Source organism: Martes martes (genome assembly GCF_963455335.1).
Source record: "Martes martes genome assembly, chromosome: X".
In the NCBI taxonomy this organism is placed as follows: domain Eukaryota; kingdom Metazoa; phylum Chordata; class Mammalia; order Carnivora; family Mustelidae; genus Martes; species Martes martes.
The window spans coordinates 109071072-109095223 of record NC_137897.1 but is presented as its reverse complement, the minus strand read 5'-3'; positions in this window follow the sequence as shown (position 1 = coordinate 109095223).

Here is a 24152-nt window from a genome sequence, read left to right as displayed (position 1 = left end):
AAGCCTGGAAATGAGGAGTCCTTCCCCGTCCCTCCCTCTCCCTCACATTCTACATCCAGTTCATCGGGTCTTTTTGGTGTAATTCTGACCTCTCTCAAATCAACCCACTTTGCTCATTCCCTCTTACCACTGTCCTCTTCTAAGCCACCATCATCTCTCACTGGACATCCTTCTGCTCTGCCTTCCCACAACCCATTCTCCTCGCAGTCGCTAGATCTTTCGAAAACGTAATTCAGATCATGCCACTTTCTGATTGGAAACCCATGAACAGCTCCCCTTCCCAGCCCCCCACCGCCCCTGAAAGAGAGTCTGAAGTTCTTACCGTGGACCAAAGGCCTTGTGTGACTTGTGTCTGTGAAACTCCTCACTGCGTGGTGCCCCATTCTTCCCTGTGGTGATTATCCCCAGACCCACCCTAGAGTTGGCAGGGTCTCAACTCCTCAGACTTGGCATACGCTCACCTTTCTTGGGGCCTTCCCTAATGTTTCCTCTGCTTCCAATGGTTTCTCCCACCCACCACCTTGTCTCCTACTGCCTTTGCCTAGATAACTGCATCCTTCAGAGCTCAGGCCAAATGCTACTTCCTCAGGGAAACTTCTGTGATCATCCAAGCTGGGTCAGGCCCCCATTATCTGCTCTATTAGCAACCTGTTCTCTTTCTTTCCATCACCTAGACATCAAGCAAGTAATTACAACAAGAAGTATATAATTACAATTATACAGTCCCCTCCAGTAGTTTTTAAGCACCATATGGCCAGGGATGGTGTCTGCTTTTGAATCACCAACATATTTCTAACACTGAGCACAGGACTTGATGCGAAATATGTATTCAAAATGATGATCTGGGAAAATTTGGGGAAAAAACTGTGAAGAGCAGAGATAGCCCTATCAGATATTTACATGTATCCTAAGTCTCTTATACAGCTAAAATAATTAAAACTATGGTACATTAATAGGTATACAATGTAGAGATTATAGGAAGCCACCCAGTATACATAGGAAGTTACTGTGTGATCAAGTTGGAATTTTAGAAACAGGATTTTTATCTGTATTTGGTATGGATCAATTGGCTACCCATCTGTAAAAGAAATTAATTTAGATCTTCACATAGTAAACCAAGAGAAATCCCACACGAATCAAAGATTTCAATGAAATCCTTAAAGTACCAGAAGAAAGTGGGATATGGGAACAATCACCTGTCGAGCCTCTACTCTAGCTCTGTGTCTGGTGAGAGTGAGCAGCTCCAACTTGTGGGTTGTTGACTGAATAATGGCTCGATTGTCAAGTCCTGTACTAGATGCCATAGAGTGGCTGCCACTAGGAAGGCCTGGACTAGATTTGCTGCGTGCAATTTATCTGATTCTACCAGTGTTCAAACGGTTTTGGTTTTGATCTAATATTTCAAAACTGGGAGATTTCACATAAAAATCTAGATATCAGACTTGCCCTGAAATGTCTTTTTAAAAAGTGCTGAATTTGTGACAGTTAAGTAAGTCAGTGAAGAGCTCTAATCACTTTTTATTGTTAGCTCTTGCACAATCGAGTGTCGTTTCTGATTGCTAGGGGCCGACACTGTGTCCCTCTCTTTTTTTAAATTAACATATAAGGAATAACACGGAGGACATGGGGAGATGGAGAGGAGAAGGGAGTTGGGGGAAACTGGAGGGAGAGACGAACCATGAGAGACTGTGGACTCTGAGAAACAATCTGAGGGTTTTGGAGGGGCAGGGGTGGGAGGTTGGGTGAGCCTGGTGGTGGGTATTATGGAGGGCATGTATTGCATGGAGCACTGGGTGTGGTGCATAAACAATGAATTCTGGAACACTGAAAAGAAATTTAAAAAATATATAAAAATTTAAAAAATATATATAATGTATTATTTGCTTCAGGGGTACAGGTCTGTGAATCATCAGTTTTACACAATTCACAGCACTCACCATAGCACATACCCTTCCCAATATCCTATCACCCAGCCACCCTATCCCTCCCCCCATCCCCCCAGCAACCCTCAGTTTGTTTCCTGAGATTTAGAGTCTCTTATGGTTTGTCTCCTTCCCTGATCCCATCTTGTTTCATTTTTCCCTCCCCACCCCCCACGACCCCCTGCCGGGCCTCTCAAATTCCTCATACCGGAGAGATCATATGATAATTGTCTTTCTCTGACTGACTTATTTCACTTAGTGTAATACCCTCTAGTTCCATCCACATCATTGCAAATGGCAAGATTTTGTGGGTTTTGATGGCTGCATAGTATTCCATTATATGTATGTATATATATATATATATATACATACATACACACACACACCACTTCTTTATCCATTCATCTGTTGATGGACATCTAGGTTCTTTCCATAGTTTGGCTATTGTGGACATTTCTGCTATAAACGTTCAAGTGCATGTGTCCCTTCGGATCCCTGTATTTGTATCTTTAGGGTAAATACCCAGTAGTGCAATTTCTATGTCATAGGGTAGCTGTGTTTTCAACTTTTTGAGCAACCTCCATGCTGTTTTCCAGAGTGGCTGTACCAGCTTACATTCCCACCAACAGTGTAGGAGGGTTCCCCTTTCTCCGCATCCTTGCCAACATCTGTCGTTTCCTGACTTGTTAATTTTAGTCGTTCTGACTGGTTTGAGGTGGTGTCTCATTGTGGTTTTGATTTGTATTTCCCTGATGCCGAGGGATGTGGAGCACTTTTTCATGTGTCTGTTGGCCATCTGGATGTCTTCTTTGCAGAAATGTCTGTTCATGTCCTCTGCCCATCTCTTGATTGGATTCTTTGTTCTTTGGGTGTTGAGTTTGAGAAGTTCTTCATACATTTTGTATACTAGCCTTTTATCTGATATATCATTTGCAAATATCTTCTCCCATTCTGTCAGTTGTCTTTTGGTTTTGTGGACTGTTTCCTTTGCTGTGCAAAAGCTTTTGATCTTGATGAAGTCCATATAGTTCATTTTTGCCCTTGCTTCCCTTGCCTTTGGCGATGTTCCTAGGAAGACGTTGCTGCGGCTGAGGTTGAAGAGGTTGCTGCCTGTGTTCTCCTCAAGGATTTTGATGGATTCCAGTCTCACATTGAGGTCTTTCATCCATTTTGAGTCTATTTTCGTGTGTGGTGTAAGGAAATGGTCCAGTTTCATTCTTCTGCACATGGCTGTCCAATTTTCCCAACACCATTTTTTGAAGAGACTGTCTTTTTTCCATTGGGCATTCTTTCCTGCTTTGTTGAAGATTAGTTGGCAATAAAGTTGAGGGTCCATTTCTGGGTTCTCTATTCTGTTCCGTGGATCTGTGTGTCTGTTTTTGTGCCGGTACCACACTGTCTTGATGATGACAGCTCTGTAATAGAGCTTGAGAGACTGCATCCCTCTCGCTTACCACTGTAGTGTTAGCGCCTGGCAAGGGGGTAGATCTGGTTCGAGGTAGGCACCAGTCTTAGCTCAGGGTTACCGAAGGAAGTGGTCATCGGAGCCTGCTACTGAATGCCAAGCCTGTGGGAGGCCCACTCGGTATTCTTATCAGGAGAAGCCACGGCTGGTAAGGAAGACTTGCGCAGAGGGGGAGTCCTGGAGCTAATCCTTCTGGGGATCAGCTGTCCCAAAGGGGCTTTCGGAGTAGGAGCACTGAAACAGACCCTCCATTTTCCAGAGTCCCATGGAAGTAGACACCTCACCCTTGTGAGCATTAATAGCGAGGGCCTAAATGTCAGAGGTAATGGGTGTGAACGCTAGGCAATGAGGCAAGCTTTGAAGGATGGCTCGAGGGCAGCAGGGTTGAAGGACAGCGAAGGTAATTACGGCAGGGAGTCAAGTTCCAGAGAATTTGGGAAAGCTAAGTAGGGGCTTCTCTGTATTGAATGCTTGGTGGGGGGTACCAGGCACTATGCTAGGGGTTTGAGCAGGCGTTCTCTCATTTAACCCTTGAACAACTCTATGAAGTAGGTGCTTATTTATCGATGAGGAAATTGAGGCATCAAGAGATTAGGTGGTTTTGTCAGCAAAGAGGCTTTCTCTCTGGACATATAATAAAACAGACTTACACTCACAAGGCCTTGGTATCCCCACGTGAAAACTGCAGAGCTTGGACAAGATTGCTCTCGAGGGCCTTTCTTCACATTTTCACCTGGCGGTGACAGCTCATTTTCCTAGAAGATGTGGCTGAAGCCCCGTGCAGAGCCCAGCTCTTGCCTCCCAGTCTCATTGTTCTGTGCTGTCATCCTGGACCCAGAAGACCCGCCCCAGCGCCTCCCATGAAGCCTCTGTTCCTCTCGGTTAGTTCTCTGCTGCCGCAGCCCCTCGTGCTCCGGGCTGTTCCACAGGGCACCTTTCCTGCCTCTGTCTCTGGTCTCCTACTCGGGGTTGCAAGGGAGGTAGTTGAGGCACAGGGGGGCGGGCTTTCTGGTGATCGGATACCCAGTTTCCTGTTTCCCATTGGCGGCCGCGTCAACCTCTACATAAGCTGCTTTGTGCTCGTGCTATGTGCTCGTGATCCTTGCCACAACACTGAGGTAGACAGAGTCATGCCCATCTTGTGTGTGAGCAAACCAAAGCTCGGGGAAATGACACCGAAGAGCTCACATCTGGACAGTGGCCGTTGACGGAACTCAAAGGCCAATCTTTTCCAACCCCACAGCTCTCCTGTCACTCTCTGCGCGGCTTTCGGCAAGTGACCCAGCCTCTCTGAGCCTCGGTTCCCCTCATCTGTGAAATGAAGATGATAATAGCATCTCGCTCCTAGGGCTGCTGTGAGGCTCAAAACACATAACGTGTGTACCTAGCTGAATAACTGTCACGGTACCATCTCCTCTGTGAGCTCTTCCGGTCATCGCTCTGTCCGCACAGCCTGGGCTCTGGGGGACAAGGGCAAAGCCTCACTGTGGCAGGCGAGCAAGGTGACAGTTTGTCTCTCGATAGTCAACTTCCCCTTTCCATCCCCTCTTCCCTGGGAAAGTCGGCTTCTGAGTCCCGCTCTGCCCAGGTGACAGTAATAATGAGGTGTCTACGTAAGAGGCCGCGGAGTTGCTCAGGCCTCAGAGAAAAGTGACATTCCTGGGGCTCGACAGCCCGTGCCTTTAAAGAACACTGAAATCCAGTGAAAGAAGAGATGCTCGCAGTTGTTGAAATCCTCGCCTCCTGCACCTGCAGAAGGGACTGTGGGGAGCTCACATGTCGAAATCCAATATGCGAGCTCCTAATCTCTTAGAACTGATTAATGAATTTTAAAGATAGAGCTTTAATTAAAACAGGTCTCCGTGGACAGAAAGCATGCCATTTTGTGAGCTCTGTAAATATTGCCTTTTAAACTAATAAGTTCAGTTACCAGAAATACTACTGTGTATAAACAGTTGGCTTTTTATCTTCGTGGGCTGTGGAAACAACGAGATACCGAAGAGAGGCTGCCTGCCTTTCAAAGCCTGGGGTTGGGCTTTCAAAATAATAGCGACGTCAGTGAGCAAGACATCTTTTTCCACTGGAGCACAAAGAACCTTCCAGGCATGATCTCCTTCTGTCTTCAGACGTCGCCTTGTGAGGCTGGCCTGAGGAAGACAGCAGTCGTCGTGGCTGCGTGGCCAGGCTTTTGGGACTCGCTGTAAGACCTCCATCGCACCCCAGTCTCCTTCTCCACACCACTGAGAAAACGGAGGCCAGCCGAAGGGATGCCATGATTTCTTTCCCTTTTTCCTCAGTCAACCTGAGTATGAGCGTGAGTGCTGTTTACAGTATTGCCGAGGCCTGTGCGGCAGGCGCTGGGCTCGGCGTGGGGATATTATTTTATTGAACCCTCCAAATAACCCTGGCAGGTAAGTCCTGATACTTACCTTACCAGAGGTTCCTCCAGTCACTCCGAATAACGGTTGAAGCCTTTGCGATGTGCTGCCAGTCCCGTTAGCTCTCTGATCTCATTACTTCTTATCTCCCCCTTGCCTGGTTGGATATCTGAGAGACAGGCTGGAGCAGCAAGCCTCGTGTTTAGAAATTATCCTGCCAGTATTTTATTTTATTTTTTTTTAAGATTTTATTTATTTATTTATTTGACAGAGCGAGATCACAAGTAGGCGGAGAGGCAGGCGGGCGGTGGGGGCAGGGGGAGAGCAGGGGGGAGGGGTAAGCAGGCCCCCCGCTGAGCAGAGAGCCCCAATGCGGGGCTCAGTCCCAGGACCCTGAGATCACGACCCAAGCTGAAGGCAGAGGCTTAACCCACTGAGCCACCTAAGCTCCCCAATCCTGCCAGTATTTTAAAAAGGAGACCCTCTGTTGGGCATCTTCTCTATGCCAAGTTTCATAACAGTCATTTTTTTTGAAAGATTATTTATTCATGAGAGAGAGGGAGAACACAGGGAGGAGGAGAGGAAGAGGGACAAGCAGGCTCTATGCCTGGCACGGGGCCCAACACGGGGCTCTGTCTCACGACCCTGAGATCAGGACCCGAGCCAGGACCTGAGCTGAAACCGAGAGTTGGATGCTTAACTGAGCCACCCAGGTGCCTCCCATGCCGATCATTTTTACATAAACCACCCTTCCTAGAAGCTCTGTGAGAAAGCTGTGATTATTATACCCATTTTAATAATGAGAAAACCAAGGCATAAGCCAAGTTCTTTTACCAAGACCACAGATTTGGTCAATAGCAGGGCCAGGGTTTAAAACCAGTGTCTACCTCCAGTATCTGCTCTATTTCCGTTAAACCCACTGCCTCCCAAAGTCTTAATGATTTACATTTCTAACTGGAAATCAGATAATGGAGGACCTGACCTTGGAGGGCATGGCAGAGACTCTTAGCACTCACCATTATTTGTGTTCTGCTCTTCCTAGGCACGTTGCTCACTCTATTCCCAGGCTCCCCTGCAGTAAGGTGTGGCCATGTGACTATTCTACAGAAAATATAAGTGGAAACGAAGTGAACTTTGTCCAGACTTAGCCCTTAACAACTCTGTGTGATCCTCACTCCCTTTTTTCATATATCAGACTGATGGGGAGGACTCTCAAGAGTCGAGGCGCCTAGGTCCAAGATGACAGTGAGGGAGCTGCTCAACCAAGAAGACTTACATTGGATTGTGAGATGAGGAACAAACAACTTGACCGAAGTTTGAGTTATAAAGGCTGGCTTTCCTTGCCTTCACTATACAGAGGGCAACAGTAATTTCTGGGTATCCATAATATAGATGGAAAAAATGGAAATAAAACAAGCCAAGGGAAATAGAATCCCCAGAGGAGAAATCTGACAAACAGTAAGTGAATAACCTTCTTTCTCCATTTTCATGTCTCCTTCCTTTTATTTCTCTCTTCTCTGTCCTCCAGAGGAATCAGTAGAACCATGCACGCAATTGGGGGTGGGGAGGAGCAGAGGGAGAGAGACAATCCCAAGCAGGCTCCACGCCCAGTACAGAGCCCAATGCAGGGCTCCATCCCATGACCCTGAGATCATAACCTGAGCCAAAATCTAGAGTCAGACACTTAACTGACTGAGCCACCCAGGTGCCTCAAGAAATCAGTAGAACTTCGAATGAGACCATTTCCTCCCTATGTATAGCTGACTAAAAGCAGGAGACACCAGGGTATGTGCTATAGTGAGTGCTGTGAAGTGTGTAAACCTGGCGATTCGCAGACCTGTACCCCTGGGGATAATGATATGTTGATAAAAAATAAAAAAATAAAAGGCAGGAGACACCAATGGGTAAATAACTTCTATGTATATGCAAACTCATTGATCAACCCCAAATGTCTCTCAAATTGGTGGAATATGGGGGAGATATCTTTGAGGAGGAATCTCATGTATAGAAGTCACTACTGATGAGACAGGGGTCTTCCTGTCTCATCAATACCAGTCCTAATGAGACTTTCTGGAGATCAGCCTGTCCTCCCAGTCCTTTAGCAGTGACTCTGACCATGAGAGTCAGCACAAGCAGAATCATTCCATTGGGTGAAGGGAGTTCTGCGTGTTCAATACCAGAAACCCTAATGGAAACAGGGCTTCGGGCAGGAATCCAAAAGTCTATATTTTCCACAGAAAATACAATATTGTGTTTTCCACAGAAAATACAATAAGTCTTTGTAGCAAAGACACAAAGACTTATTGTAGCTATCATCCACCTGTGGAGTCATTACCCTTAGATTCAGAGGAGGTTTATGATAGACTACAGATGGAAACATGGAAACCTTGGGTTGGTGGACCTGACCTGTTCAGCATCCTATGGCTGGTCAGTGCCAGAGTGAGAACTAGATTAAGGTTGACCGCTCTAGGTCCTTTCAGAGCAAACTTGGGTTTAACCACTTCATAGAGATGAGAAGTAATTTTTTTTTTTTAAATTATTTAATTTTTTATTTGACAGAGAGAGAAATCACAAGTAGGCAGAGAGGCAGGCAGATAGGAAGGGAGAAGCAGGCTCCCTGCTGAGCAGAGAGCCCGATGTGGGGCTCGATCCCAGGACCCTGGGATCATGACCTGAGCCGAAGGCAGAGGCTTAACCCACTGAGCCACCCAGGTGCCCCGAGAAGTAATTTTAATTCAATAAATCTTTTACAGTGTGCAAGGCTTGGAGGCATATCTTCCCCCAAACTCAGGGGATGCTGTAGAAATAGAGCTGAGTGAGCAATCTCTTTGTTTATATATTTATTTGAAAATATCAGAATGTTGTAAATGAAGTGCTTCTTTCTGAAATATTAATTTGGAGATTTGCCTGAAATCATGCAGTTTTCGCCTCGGCTGTATTATGTAAAAATTTGTTTCTTAATGAGTGACTAATAGCTGTAGATCTACTTATCATTATTCAGTCATTAAACATTTAGAGACTGCTTACTGGGGAACTGTGCTAGGTGTTGCTTGGAGGACTATGTAGATACGTGGGCCGGGGACAGTGCCTTGCTCTGGGGTACAGGCCCTTAAGCCCATGGGACCCATCCCCTGTATTCCTCTACAGGAGCCTTCCAGAAAGCCAAAGCAGCTTTGACCATACAGCAAAGCTCTGTCCTCCCCTGACCAGCCCTCCTTTGTCCAGGATACATCTTTTTAGGTTCTTGAATTCATTCTTACTGTTTTTGCCAGTCCTGAGCCTCTTCTGCTTTAAATGGTCTCTCTTGCTTTTTATTTAGCATTGAACCTTTTAAGCTTTCAAAAAATACATAATCTTGGTATAAGATACACAACACATAGACAATCAAATGGAGAAAAAAAGTTCTAACTCCACCAACCACCGGAAGCCACTGCTGACATTTAGTGAACATACTTCCAGTCTTTTTTCCTATGCATAGAGATACATATATTTTTAATTTATACATATGGAATTATATTTCACACACTGTTTTATAACCCACCTTTTGATCAATTGTGAAAAGTTTTCCATGACCATAAATACATTCTTCATTTTAATTTTAATTTTTAGTGACTGTGTAACGGTTCACTGTAAAAGGGAGCTATCATCTATTTAATCATGTTGTTAAACATGATTAACTAATGTTAAACATTAGAGTATTTCCACTTCTTCACTATAATGTACAAGTATTTCTGTATTCATCCGTATACATATGTTTTTGTATGCTTAATCTTATAAAAATGTAATAAATAAGAAAAATATGTAATTTATATTTTGTATACAATATATTTTAAAACATGATATGTAATAATATATAATAATAATCTTATAAATTCCTAGAAACTGAATTTCTACATCAAGGATTATATACTCTTTCAAGGTTCTCAGTCCCTATCTGTTTGGCATTTAATCCAGTTCTCCTAAAAATATTGCCTCCCAGATTGCTCCATTTTTGGCTGCAGAAACCTCAGACCAAATGTTGCCCAAGACCTCGGTTCACACAGCCACGTAATGGTTGTCAGGGCTGAAGCTAAAACCTGCATCTCCTGACCCAGTTGACTTTATAACATTTGGGTTGCCACTGAGGTTTAACAAAGGCTGCTGTCAGTGCATTCCTTCTCACCAACAGTGATCTGACTGGTGCCTGGAAGGAGGAGAACCTGGTGGTTTGTAACAGGGCTCTGGCTTGTCTTAGCATTTTTACTTTTGTCCCAATGGAAACCACATTACTAGAAATACAAACATGATTTATTGATTTTAAAAATGTGTAGCTGTTTCCATTCTCACTGTCCATGAAGGTGGGGAGAATGCCTTTAGGATAATTTGAAAAATGATACACAGGTAAATGTGAAACTGAGAGTGAAAGGATAAAGGAGGAGCAACCTGCTCTAGTAGAGACCATGGTCCTAACTCTCACTTTGCCATTAAATCTCTGTGACCTTGAGAAGTACTTTTGCCAGGCTGGGACTCAATGCCCCATTGTACATAAAGAGAGGGTTGGGCATTACTCTCTAGGATTCCTGCCAGTTTTAATGACCTAGGATTAAAGATCAACAGATGGAAGTTTACTCCTTTTTTTCTAGACTATGAAGTTTATAGAGAAGGTGGCCATTTGAGGAACTCTAACAATAGACCCTTGGACCAGGGCATGCAGAGAAGGAATGGGATGTTATCTTGTCACTCTTATCAAAAAGCTTAAATCAGCTCACTATGAATTTAATGTGCCTTAAAGCCTTCTGAAATGGACTAACTTAATGTACCTTATATAAAATCTAAAATGCCATTTTTAAAAGATGTTCTCTTAGGTACCATTAAGATTTTTTTTTAAATGCTGAAAATTAAACTATGAAACAATGCCGTCTTATACATCAATTATGCATTCCAATATCAGTGATGTTAAAATTGAAAAAATAAGTATGCCTTAGAATCAGTGAAACAGAGTATTAATGTATTTCATGATGAAAAGTTAAACTTAATTGACTATGAGAAAAATGATCCTGAGAATATCCAGCTTCCACACCCATGGACCTTTCTGTGTTATACAGAAGGAGAGAGCCCAAAGAAGTGATGAGAGTAAGCCAAAGTCATAGAGACAATATGGGACTAGAACCAAAAAGCATTAAAAGAGAACAAACACTTGCAGAGTGGAGGAGTAAGGACTTCCAAAATTATACTCTTCCATGAAAGCAAGGAAAACCATGGCAAATTGTCAAAGTAAACTTTTCTACAACTCTGGTAATTAACTGAAGACTTGCAAAAATCCATGGAGCATTTTATTCAAGAAAAAAAACTGTATCTTGACAACAACAGAGGCCTCTCTTGTGTATTAACTTTCTGTATTCACATCCTCCTCTTCCCAACTCAATGGCAGCCTTGAAAAGCAGTAGCCTAGTGGCTAATGGAAAGAGAACAACAGAGCATCAGGCTCTGTAAGGCAAAAACAATAGAAATGCAAAGAGAAGGAAATGACTCTACTGTCATAGTTGTAGACTTCAGCATCCCTCTATCAGAAAAGGATAGATCCAACAGGCATAAAATCAGTAAGGACAGAGTTGAACTTAATACTGTCAATCAACTGGGCACAATTGACATCCAATAATAGCAGAATACACATTCTTTTCAAGCTTACATGGAACATTCACTAAGATAGACCACATTCTGGGCTATAAAACACACCTTCACAAATGTATAAGAATACAAATTACACAGTGTCTGTTCACACACAACAATGGAATGAAACTGGAAATCACTAACAGATAACTGGAAAATCCCAAGATACATGGAGATTAGACAACATATTTTATTTTTATTTTTTTAGGTTTTATCTATTTATTTGGCAGAGAAAGAGAAAGCAAGCACAAGCAGGGGGAACAGCAGTCAGATAGAGAAGTAGGCTCCTCAGTGAGCAAGGATTCCGATGTGGGACTGGATCTCAGGACCCTGGGATCATGACCTGAGCCAAAGGCAGTCACTTAACCAACTGAGCCACCCAGGCATCCCTAGAAAACATACTTTAAATAATACATGGATTGGAGAAGAAATCTCAAGGGAAACTTAAAAATATTCTCAACTAGGGATGACTGAGTGGCTCAGCCAGTTAAGCATTTGCCTTCAGCTCAGGTCCTGATTCCAGGGTCTGGGATTGAGCCCCGCATCAGGCTCCTTGCTCATTGAGGAGCCTGGTTTTTCCTCTGCCTGCCATTCCCTCTGTTTGTGCATTCTCTATTTCTGACAAACAAAGGAATAAAATCTTCAAAAAATATTCTGAACTAAATAAAATGGAAAACACAACTATTCAAAATTTATGGAATGCAGCAAGATCAGTGCTTACAACAAAACTGATAGCATTGGATGTATGTACTAGAAAAGAAGAAAGATCTAAAATCAATTATTAAAGTTTCCACTTTAGGAAATTAGGGGAAAAATGAGTAAATTAAATCCAAAGGACTCAGAACAAAAGAAGTAATGAGAATTAGAACAGAAGTAAATTTAAGACACGAAATTAATACAGAAAATCAATTAAACCAAAAGCTGGGTCTTTGAAAAGATCAGTAAAATCTAGGCAGACTAAATAAGAAAAACAGGAGACACAAATTACTAATACCAGAAATGAAAGATGAGACATAACTATAGATTCTATAGACATTAAAATGATGAAAAAGATCACAAGAATAATTAGAAAAGACTTTGAAGTGGATGAAAATGAAAAGACATTATACCAAAACTTAATAGACACAGTGAAACCAGTGCTCAGAGGGACACGTATACCTATAAACTCCTATAAAGAAAGATTTTATACTTTTTAAAAAAGATTTATTTACCTAGTAGAGAACACGTGAGTGAGTGAGGGGTGGGACAGAGGAAGTGAATCCTCAAGCAGACTCCCCACTGAGCACAGAGCCTGTCCTGGAGCTGTATCCCACGACCCAGGAGACCATGAGAGCCAAAACCAAGAGCCAGACACTCAACCGACCAAGGCTTCCCAGACCCCTCCTTTTAAAAATACTTTTTAAAAAGATTTATTAAGAAGAAAGATTGTACACCGCATAAACAGTGGATCTTGGAACACTGAAAGATTAAAATTTAATTTTTTAAAAAAGAAGAAAGATTATAAATCAATAACTTTTTATACTTTAAAGAACTAGAAAAATAAGGGCAAACTTAACCCTACAGAGGCAGAAGGAAGGAAAGGAAGGAAATAATCGTTTGGAGCAGAAATTAAAGAATAGAATTTGGGGTGCCTGGCTGGCTCAGAAGAGCCTGTGACTCTCTATCTTACAGTTGTGGGTTTAAGCCCCATGTTGGGTGTAGAGATTGCTTAAAAATAAGATCTTTAAAAAGAAAGAAATTAAAGCATAGAACGAAGGAGAGGAAAACAGTAGAATCAACAGAACCAAAAAAATTGGCTCTTCAAAAGCATCAACAAAGGTGGTAAACCTCTAGCCATAGAGAAAATTCAAATTACTAAAATCAGAAATAAGGTTGAGGACATTACTACTGACTTATAGAAATAAAAAGCATTATAAAACCATACTACAAACAACCACATGCCAGCAAATTAAATATCCTAGATGAAACAGACAAATTTCTAGAAACATTCAACCAACAAACCTGAGTCAAGAACAAATAGAAAAATCTAAGTAAATCCATAACTGAGGTTGAACTGGTAATTAAAAACCTCACATCAAAGAAAAGCCCAGTACTGGATGGCCTCACTGATGAATTTTATCAAACATGTATGGAAGAATCCACACCAGTCCTTCTCAAACTCTTCCAAAACATGAGAGGACTGAATACTTCATAACTCATTCTTTGAGTCCAGCATTACCCTATCAGAGCCAGACAAAGACATCACAAGCAACCACAGATCAATATCCATCCTGAATATAGATGTAAAAATTTTCAAAACAAAATACTAGCAAATAAAATCTAGCAGTATATTAAAAGGATTATAAGCCATGACCAACTGAGATTTATCTAAGGAATACAAGGGACTCGATGTCTTTAAAAAAGCAGCCAAATTTGTTAAGTCTGCTTGGGCTGCCATAGTAGAATACCACAGATTGGGTGGCCTAAACAAACCAATTTATTTTCTCACAGTTAAGGAGGCTGCAAGTCCAAGATCAAGGCGCCACCAGGAGAATGGGCAATGGGGAAAGGGTAGACTTTTAAAAAGTGGTCCTGGGAAAACTTGATATTCACATGTAAAAGAATGAAGTTGGGGTGGGGCGCACCTGGATGGCTCAGTCAGTTATGCGTCCGACCCTTGATTTCAGCTCAGGTCTTGATCTCATGGTTGTGAGTTCAAGCCCCGTGCTGGGCTCCACGCTGGGTGCGGAGCCTACTTAAAAAAAAAAGAAAAGAATGAATTAGGACCTTTACCTTATATAATATAGAAAAATTGATGCAAAGGGAATTAAAGACCTACATATAATAGCTAAAGTTATAAGTCTCTCAGAATAAAACAGGGGAAAACTTCATGAAAATGGATTTGGCAATGATTTCTTACATATGACACCTAAAGCACAGGCAACAAGAGAAAAAAATAAATTAGACTTCATCAAAATAAAAAAACTTTCGTGCAACAAAGAAATGCTATGAATAGAGTAAAAATGTAACCCACAAATTGGGAAAAGTATTTGCAAATTATATATTTAATAAGGGATTAATATCCAAATATATTTTTAAAAAACCCTACAACTCTACAGTAACGAAACAATTAAAAATTGGCAAAGGGTGCTCGCTTCGGCAGCACATATACTTAAAAAAATTGGCAAAGAACTTGAATAGAGAGTTCTCCAAAGAAAATATAAAAATGGGCAACAAGCCTATAAAAGATGCTCAATGTCACTATTATTAGGGTAATGAAAATAAAACCACAATAAGATAACACTTCATACCCATTAGGTTAGCTATTGTTAAAATAGTAAGTGTTAGTGAGGTTGTGGAGAAATTGGAACCCTTGTGCGCTCCTGGTGGGAATGTAAAATGGTGCAAAACCTACGGAAAACAGTTGGATGGTTTCTGAAAAAAATTCGGGTACAATTATCATATGATATAGCAATTCCACTTCTGGGTATATGGCCAAATAAATTGAAAGCAGGCCCTTGAACAGATATTTGTACACCCATGTTTATAGTGGTATTATTCACAATAGCCAGAAGATGGAGTTAATCCAAGTTTCCGCAATGGAAGAAGGCATAAACAAATGTGGTCCACTCATACAACGAAATGCTATTCAAAAAGGAAGGCAGTTCTGACACATGCTACAACCTTGAAGACATTATGCTAAGTGAAAGAAGCCAGTTCCAAAAGGACAATACTGTATGAGTCCATGTGGCTTACAAGGTTCCTAGAGTAGGCAAATTCATAGAGACTGAAACTAGATGGTAGTTATCGGAGGCTGGAGGGACTGGGAAATGGGGAGTTGTTTAATGAGTACAGAGTTGTGGTTTGGGAATGATGAGAAAGTTCTGGAGGTGGATAGCGGTGATGGTTCCACAACAGTGTGAACATATTTAATTCTACTGAATTGTACATTTATGTACAATTTAGGTGGTAAACTTCGTGTTCTACGTATTTTACCGCAATAAAAAAAAAAGAATGGCATTGTTCTTAAGAAATACACATTATAATATCTAAGAGTTGTGTGGCATAATGTTTCTATCTTATGGTGGTTCAGAAAAAGAAATTAGATGTGTGAAAAAGAAATTAGATGTGTGTGTGTGTATACACAAATATATAGTTGACCTATGAACAACATGGGTTTGAATTGCTCAGGTCCACTTATACACGGATTTTTTCCAATAAATATAGCACAGTAATTTTGTAAAGGTATTTTCTTTCCTTATGATTTTCTTAATAATATTTTCTTTTCCCTGGCTTACTTTATTATAAGAATACAGTATAGGATACATATACCGTGCAAAATATGTGTTAATCAACTGTTGTGTTATTGGTAAAGCTTCTGGTGAATAATGGGCTATTTATTGGTAGTTAAGTTTGGGGAGAGTCAAAAGTTATACGCAGATTTTTGACTGCATGGGGGTGGGTGTTTCAGAGGGGAACAGGGTGGAGGGATGGGGTAGCTGGGTGATGGGTATTAAAAGGAGGGCACGTGTGGTGATGAGCACTGGGTGTTATAAGTAACTAATGAATCATTGAACACTACATTAAAACCTAATGATGTACTGTACCATGGCTAACTGGACATAATAATAATAAAAGTAAATATTCGGTAGAATTCCCCTAGAGGGGAGGAAATGTATACATAGTATATGTAGAGATATACATAGTATATGGAGAGAGAGCAAGAGAATGACAATGAATGATAAAATGATGAAACAAATAAAAATGTAAACAAGTGGCAATTCTAGGTAGGTAAAGGAATACAGAAATTCCTTGCACTATTCTTACAGATTTTTGTGAGTTAGAAAGCATATAAAAAGAAACAACTAATGTAAATAATCTGTATAAAGTGATTTGTATGGTGCCCAGCCAAGTTCAAACTTATTCCCCCTTCTCTTACTTTCTTTAGCAGTGCCTGGAAAGATAAAGAGAAAAGAGAATTTTTTCCAAATCAGTTTTTCTTTTTACTCCATTGCTGGTGCACAGGCTGCCTCCAGGGTTGTTATTCTGAGGGTTTCTGGGTCTTAAGGGCAGGTGGCTCGATGGGTAGGCAGATAGTATGGCTAGTAGCTAAGCCATCCCCGGATAGACTCATCCTTGTCAGGGTCATTTCTCAGTTCGGAAAGCAGATTTCTGGAATGCAATTAGGAGGATAAGGGACAGGTTTTGGTCATTCTTTCTTATGCCCCCTTTGAACTGCTACCCTGAGCCATGGCAGTTAGAAAATCTCTCCCTCCAGAAAAGTCTGTTGAAATGATGATAATCAAGACACCAAGGAGTACTGCTGTGCTTACTTTACACTGAAGAGCTAAGGGAAAGGGTAGGACACAGAAGAAGCAAAAAGCATGGCCCTTGCCTTCAGGGCATTTACTGTCTAGTAGGAGGGACCAAGCTAAGCAACACTGTGCTCAGTGCTGGGGCATTCCCCCTGCCCAATGGAGGGGAAGCAGACATAGATCTACTGTCCCTGTCCTGGAAGGGCTGGCCAGACCAGAAAGGACACGGAAAACTTCTAAAAGAGATCAAGGTCACAGTGGAGTCTTTCTTGAAGGTACCAGAGGGAGTTCTGCCTGCTGCCAGACTGTGAGATATTTCAGTGGGGACAAGACTGTAGGTGGAGGTGTAAATCCACACTTCTCAGCTATGACATGCACAAGAATCAGCTGGGCATCTTGTAAAAATGCAAATTCTGATGCGGTAGGTCTGGGGTGGGGCTTGAGATTATGCATTTTTAACAAGTTCCCAGATAATACTGGTGTTGCTGGTCTCTGCAGAACATACTTCGAGAAGCAAGATTATAAAGGAACGATTATCCACCTTGGTTGTCAGCTAAATCATTCAGCAGTTTTTTGAGGACACAGCTGTAATGGAAACTCATGTAGGCATGGTTTGCAGGCAATAAGGTCTTGAATAAAACTGGGTGTGTACTTGGATAGAATAAATAACACTTGAGTGTTTACTGTGTGCCAAGAAAAATGCCAGAGTCTTACGCTGATTATCCTTTTTTTTAATCCTTATAACAATCCTGTGAGTCTTTTAGTCTTGATGGCTTGATGGCTTAAAAACAGTGGAAATTTATTCATCACAGTTCTAGAGTCTGGGAAGTCCAAGATCAAGGTGCTGGCAGATTCGGTGTCTGGTGGAGATGCACGTCCTTGTTCATGGACAGCTGACTTCTTGTTGTGTCCTCATGTGGTGGAAGGGGCTAGGAAGCACTCTGGGGTCTCCTTTATAAGGGCACCAATCCTAATGAAGAAGGCTCCACTCTTAGCCCTCATGACCTCCCTAATACCATCACATTAGGGATTAGGTTTCAACATACGATTTTTAGGACATAAACATTGAGTCTATAGCAGCAGTATTACAGTTGAGGGACTCGGCACAGAGAGCTAAAGTGATGCGTCTATGTTTTACATCTAGAAAGTGGCAGAGGCAGGAATCGTACCCAGATGGATACCAGAGCTCTTTAACTAGCTCTCGGGCCTGCGTATGAGTGTCCACCCAGAACTCTCCACTGCCCAGATCCAGGTACCATCCATTTAATCTTCTCTACTCCCAATCCCTAAAATGGCGTGAGGATGTCTTTTAGAAAATGACAAAATGAAAGAAACGTGTTTTGAGTGAATGCAGCCTCCAGGCTAGGCTTGACCAGGACCTATTATGTAATTGCCTCTCATTTAATTTAAACCTCACAACAGTCTTTTCAGATAGGTGTTGTAACCCCCAGTTTATATACAGCGAAACTAAGGCATCGATTACGCAATATGTTTAAGAGCACTAAGCTGGCACATGGCAGGAGAACCAGAACTGGAACTCATGTCATCTGACTCCTCGGTCTGTATTTTTTTCTCCCCTAACAGACTGCTTTTGCAATGATCCTTCTAGAGCCTTGGTGTTGTACTACCCAATGAAAACTGCTTGACTTTGGCCATCTAACGTGTGTGCTCAAGCTTAGTATTTACTCTCTAGGTCACCTTCTTTAGGTTAAGTAGTTGCAGAGTCATACCATTCCCTGTCTAAACCTCCTCAGTTCATAGGCTAGATATCCTGGTTGTCAAACCTTGGCTATAATTCTGTTCTCAAGGATCCGTCTGCACAGGGCATTTGCAGAATATGTGACTGTGGGTGTGGTAAGTGGTCATGGAGAGCTGGTGGAGGCTAGTTAAACATCCACGTAAGCCATGATCTGGGGCTTTTCAAACATAGAGGATAAACCTTCATGCTCTCTACGTGCTCTTCAGTGGACTTTAAATGGTTATTCAAAAAAGTACATCTTGAACTTCACAGTGAAATCTGAGCAATGAAAGCAGCTAAATGCCTAAATGCCACAGTGGCAGCAGGTGTGCTTCACATCGGGCGGGGCTCATACCGCGACTTGAACTAAATGTTCCCATTAGGTGTTCTTAACCATTGTCAAATTGGAATGAGTTATGTTAAATGGAATTATTTAAAGTTCACGGAAAAGTAAAGAGAATACTAGAAGAAATACACCTATATCCTCACATCCCAACTTAACAAATGTTAACATTTTTGCTTTAGGTTTTTCTAGTTTTTTTAATAAAAAATTATGTTAGGCCAACTTCCAGTTTTAAGATGGTACAATAAAGCAGTGATTTTTGAGTTTGAGTGAATTAGACCCCTGGGAATACATAGGCAATCTGTAGCATTTCCATTTGCTCTCTGTATGTATTCTCTCCTGAAATTGATTGGCCTGAGAAGAGATGTCAGGTGGACTTAATAGGCTTGCCCACTTGAGCCACTGGGTGGCTCAGTTGGTTGAGTGACTGCCTTCGGCTCAGGTCATGATCCTGGAGTCTCGGGATCGAGTCCCGCATCGGGCTCCCAGCTCCGCGGGGAGTCTGCTTCTCCCACTGAACTTCTCCCCGTCTCATTCTCTCTCTCTCTCTCTCTCAAGTAAATAAATAAAATCTTAAAAAAAAAAAGAAATATGGCTAAGTGATTCGGGCATATAATTCAGAAAGGGTTTAGGGAATTGAGTGACTTTGCTATACTAAACTCCTTCTAGTCGTTGTTTAAGGGAACAAAGTTTCTTGGCCCTTACATATACAAAAATGTAAAAGAGGGATAGAATTGGTGGTGTATTCTATCTCATTCTGCCAAAAAGTGGTATTAGTTCAGAGATACATCAGTTAATCAAGAGCCTATCCTCATCTGATGCATCCAGAGATGAATTTGAAATAAATTTCATTTTTAGGTTTAATAATTTTTATCAAAACATTTAATATTAATATTGTCTTAAACAATTATATAATGGGGATAAGTGTAGTTGTAAATCTATCCAGAATAAAACAAAATAACACATAGAGCATTGTGTTCATAAGAAAATTTTAAAAATTAATTTTATGTATGTTTTTCTGTGACTTAATTATAGATACTTGAGTATAAAAATATGTTATAAAAATCTTGGCTGTGGATGGATGTATGATGTCAAGGAAGAACAAGAACTATGTATATTTAAAGTAGATAATGGTGAGTAGTAAATAATGATTTAATAGTCTTTTTTTTCTTAAATTAATTAATTTGACAGAAATCACAAGTAGGCAGAGAGGCAGGCAGAGGGAGAGAAGGGGAAGCAGGTTCCCTGCTGAGCAGAGAGCCTGATGTGGGGCTCGATCCCAGGAACCTGAGATCATGACCTGAGCCGAAGGCAGAGGCTTAACCTGCTGAGCCATGCAGGTGCCCCAATAGTCTTTTTTTTTTAAGATTTTATTTATTTGTTTGACAGATCACAAGTAGGCAGAGGGTTCAGGCAGAGAGAGAGGGGAGGAAGCAGGCTCCCCGCTGAGCAGAGAGCCCAATGCGGGGGCTCGATCCCAGAACCCTGGGATCATGACCTGAGCCGAAGGCAGAGGATTTAACCCACTGAGCCACCCAGGCGCCCCCATGATTTAATAGTCTTATTCACAGTATGTGGGAGAGTTTATTCCTTTGACCAACTTACGGATATGACAAAAACAGGCATTTTTTTTTGTTCATTTCTGCTCATTTTGGAAGCAGCAAAGAGGCACATTTTTCTTAGAAATTATTTTGGGGTTGAGAATAAAAACCCTTGAAGACCACTGAAGACTTCATTGCCTTCTCTCAGGAACAATCTCAAATCAATCAGGAGGAAAAGAAATCATGCGATCTGCTTATTTTGAGTTTAGATTTGTTTGACTACTAATTCAGTCTCTCTAGTACTTTTAGTCCGTATATTCTTTTTTTTTTTAAAGATTTATTTATTTATTTATTTGACAGAGAGAGAGATCACAAGTAGGCAGAGAGGCAGGCAGAGAGAGAGAAGGGGGGAAGCAGGCTCCCTGCGGAGCAGAGAGCCCGATGCGGGACTCGATCCAAGGACCCGGGGATCATGACCTGAGCTGAAGGCAGAGGCTTTAACCCACTGAGCCACCCAGGTGCCCCTAGTCCGTATATTCTTGATCAGTTTAAGCAAATTCTTAAAAACATGATCAATATGATTTTCAAGTTTATGGGCACCTATTTTTCATAGTAGCACTTTATTATCTTTACATTTCTACAATATCTTACTAAGGCCCTCTTTTTCATTTCCAATATTTGTCTCGTCAGATGATGAACTTCTGATGTTGGTCAGATCTATTGTTTTTATTAATATTTCTTTTTGAGTTTTATTTCTATCATTCCCTTCTTTTTGCTGTCTGTTTATTGTTATTTTTTTCTTACCTCTTGTTTGGAACTTGTGTCTCATTAATTTCAGTCTCTTCCATTCCCTAAATATGTACTTAAAATTCTAAAACTTTCCTTTACACTATCTCAGTCCATCCAGGAATCACTTTTTAGAGCAGGAGAGCTGTATAGTACAGCAAGAGATCACAACACTTATTTTATTTAAAGATTTTATTTATTTATTTGACAGATGGAGATCACAAGTAGGCAGAGAGGCAGGCAGTGGTGGGGGAGGGGGGGACACAGGCTCTGATGCGGGCCTCGATCCCAGGACCCTGAAATCATGACCTGAGCCGAAGGCAGAGGCTTTAACCCCCTGAGCCACCTAGGCGCTCCTTTCACAACACTTATTTTAAAGATGAGGATCTTCACTGAAACCAAGAATGGAGAATTGAATTGCGATCACAAGCCGCACAGAACCATACAAAGAACATAAAATGGAGAATTAGGCAGCTTTGTGACGTGGGACAATGTATTTATGATCACCTGTTCTAGTAGTAGTAATAACTGCTAAGAATTCTTGATCTTTTTTTATGTGCCATTGTAACCGAACTCAGGTTAGTTCATTCCTTAGTGAGTTACAGGTAGAGAATACACCAGGTGGAGTTGTCACACAAAGGGAAACTTTATTTGCAGCAATAAGGGCATCACGGGGTGTCTGGGTGGCTCAGGTCATGATCTCAGGGTCCTGGGATCCAGCCCCGCATCGGGCTCTCTGCTCAGCGGGAAGCCTGCTTCCCCCCCCTCTCTCTGCCTGCCTCTCTGCCTACTTGTGATCTCTGTCTGTCACATAAATAAATAAAATCTTTAAAAAAAAATAAGGGCATCACAGAGAATAGTTTTCGAATTGTGATTCTCTGAGCAAGGGTGAGTGAGTTCCTTTTACTTAGGGTTAGGATGAATATTCAGAAAGGGGAGTTTTGTCACCATATGGAGAGGTGGGCATAAGGTCCCATGAGCCTCCTAAGGTTGTATGTTATGTGAACAAGGTTTATGCTTCTCCTGTTGGGGGGCGGATTTGATATTATAATGAGGTGGAGGCGTGAGTATCTGGTCCAGCACAAATGGGTCTAGGCCAGCGGAGCTCCTTCTGTTGTTTGCTTCTCAAACAAGGTCAGTATTCCTGTGAAGAAGGGGGTCCATGGAGGGTCTTGCTGGTGACAGTTTTAACCTCATTAAACCCTTATGGGGCACAGTTTCAATCCTGCAAAAACAACTCAAGAATGTGCGTTGGGTCAATCTTTACATTTGAAAAAGCACTGGGAGTTTTACCTTTAACTTGCTGTCTCGGGTATGATTAGGCTCTTTCCTGGCCTGAGTGTGCTTGGGCAAATAGAGCCAGTGAGGCACAGATCAGGGAGAAGAGCCAGAGGCCTAAGATAGCTACGTCTCATCTTTCTTTCTCTGGGGACCCCTAACTCTTTCTGCTTACACTAAGACCGTAATATGCAGTTGCTCATTTAATCTTCGCAGTAATTCCATGATGTAGGCCTTTTGTGCTTAAAGTGCTCCCTCCTTTAGAGATGGGGAAATGCAAGCTTTGAATGTTTGAATGATCTGCCCCAGATCATGTAGATAGTAAGTAGTAAAGCCATGATTAAAACCCTGGCAATCTGATTCTTGATCTGAACTCTTACCACTATGCTGTGCTGCTTATGAAATGGACATGCTAATACTTATTCCATTTGATTATTGGAAGATTACACTAATGCAGGTAATGCTACAGCAATTAGCACAGGTGTATGAAATTCAGTAGGTAAATGTCGGTGTGTTTTGCCTGTTGTGTAACTGTCATTGGATCAATTAGGGTCTTTTATTTTTTTTATTTTTTGTTTTTTTAAAGATTTTATTTATTTGACAGATAGAGATCACAAGTAGGCAGAGAGGCAGGCAGAGAGAGAGGGGGAAGCAGGCTCCCCACTGAGCAGAGAGCCCGATGCGGGGCTCGATCCCAGGACCCTGAGATCATGACCTGAGCTGAAGGCAGAGGCTTTAACCCACTGAGCCACCCAGGTGCCCCCAATTAGGGTCTTTTAATCCAATGTTCATTTCATCTAGATCCTGAACCCACCCTACCCCAAACCACCAGTTTATTACATAAAAATAGATAATATTTATTGAGTGCCAGGCCCTATTCTAGGCACTTTACATGTAGTGACATCATGAATCTTCATATCAGCACTGAAGAAGGTACTGGCCTTACCATGATTTTACAAAGGAGGAACTAGAGGCCGGGAGAGATAAAGTAAATTCCCCAAGAGCTCTGGCCAGTAAGCCAGGATTTGGAACCCAAGCACTCTATTCTCCTAAATGCTGCACATGCATCATGGTTACCAGGGTTTTTACTCAATTCCGTAATTATATCCTGGAGTTCATATCACGGCCCTGAGTTCCCTTTCAAATCCAATGAATGACCAGTGTGTACTCATTTCCATAATCCTTTGATAGAGAGTGTAGAATAGGTGACTTGCAAAAAAAAAAAAATCAGCCAAAAGACTTTGTTGACAATTCAGGATCTGATTTCTGCTGAGGAACATTTTAACATAATAATAATTTAAGATGTAAATTAGTGATTTTTTTTTCAATGCAGACAGTACAAGTAAAACAGAAATTAGATTCCTCCACAGTATCTGAATTAAATATACACATGATGTGAATACTTAAGTGATATTTTTAAATGCAAATAGAAATGTGATCATTTAAACTATTGTTTGATTAAAACTAATCTTGGAATTAGTGATGTATCATATTATCACACCAAATGCAGTAGGGGTAAAATAAAGGAAATTCGAAAATGACAAATTGTATATGAATGTCAAAATATCAGTGCATCTCAAAGTAGTTTAAGGGAATAGAAAATATAATTAATATTAAGATTCTAGACTGTTGAAAAATATGAAGGTTGAATTGAACTATCCAGATCTCGGTACAGTTACATGATTAGGTTGGGGCCTCATTGAACTTCATCAGAGCTGCTCTGATGGAGATGGGGAAGATGAAGAGAAATTCACAAAG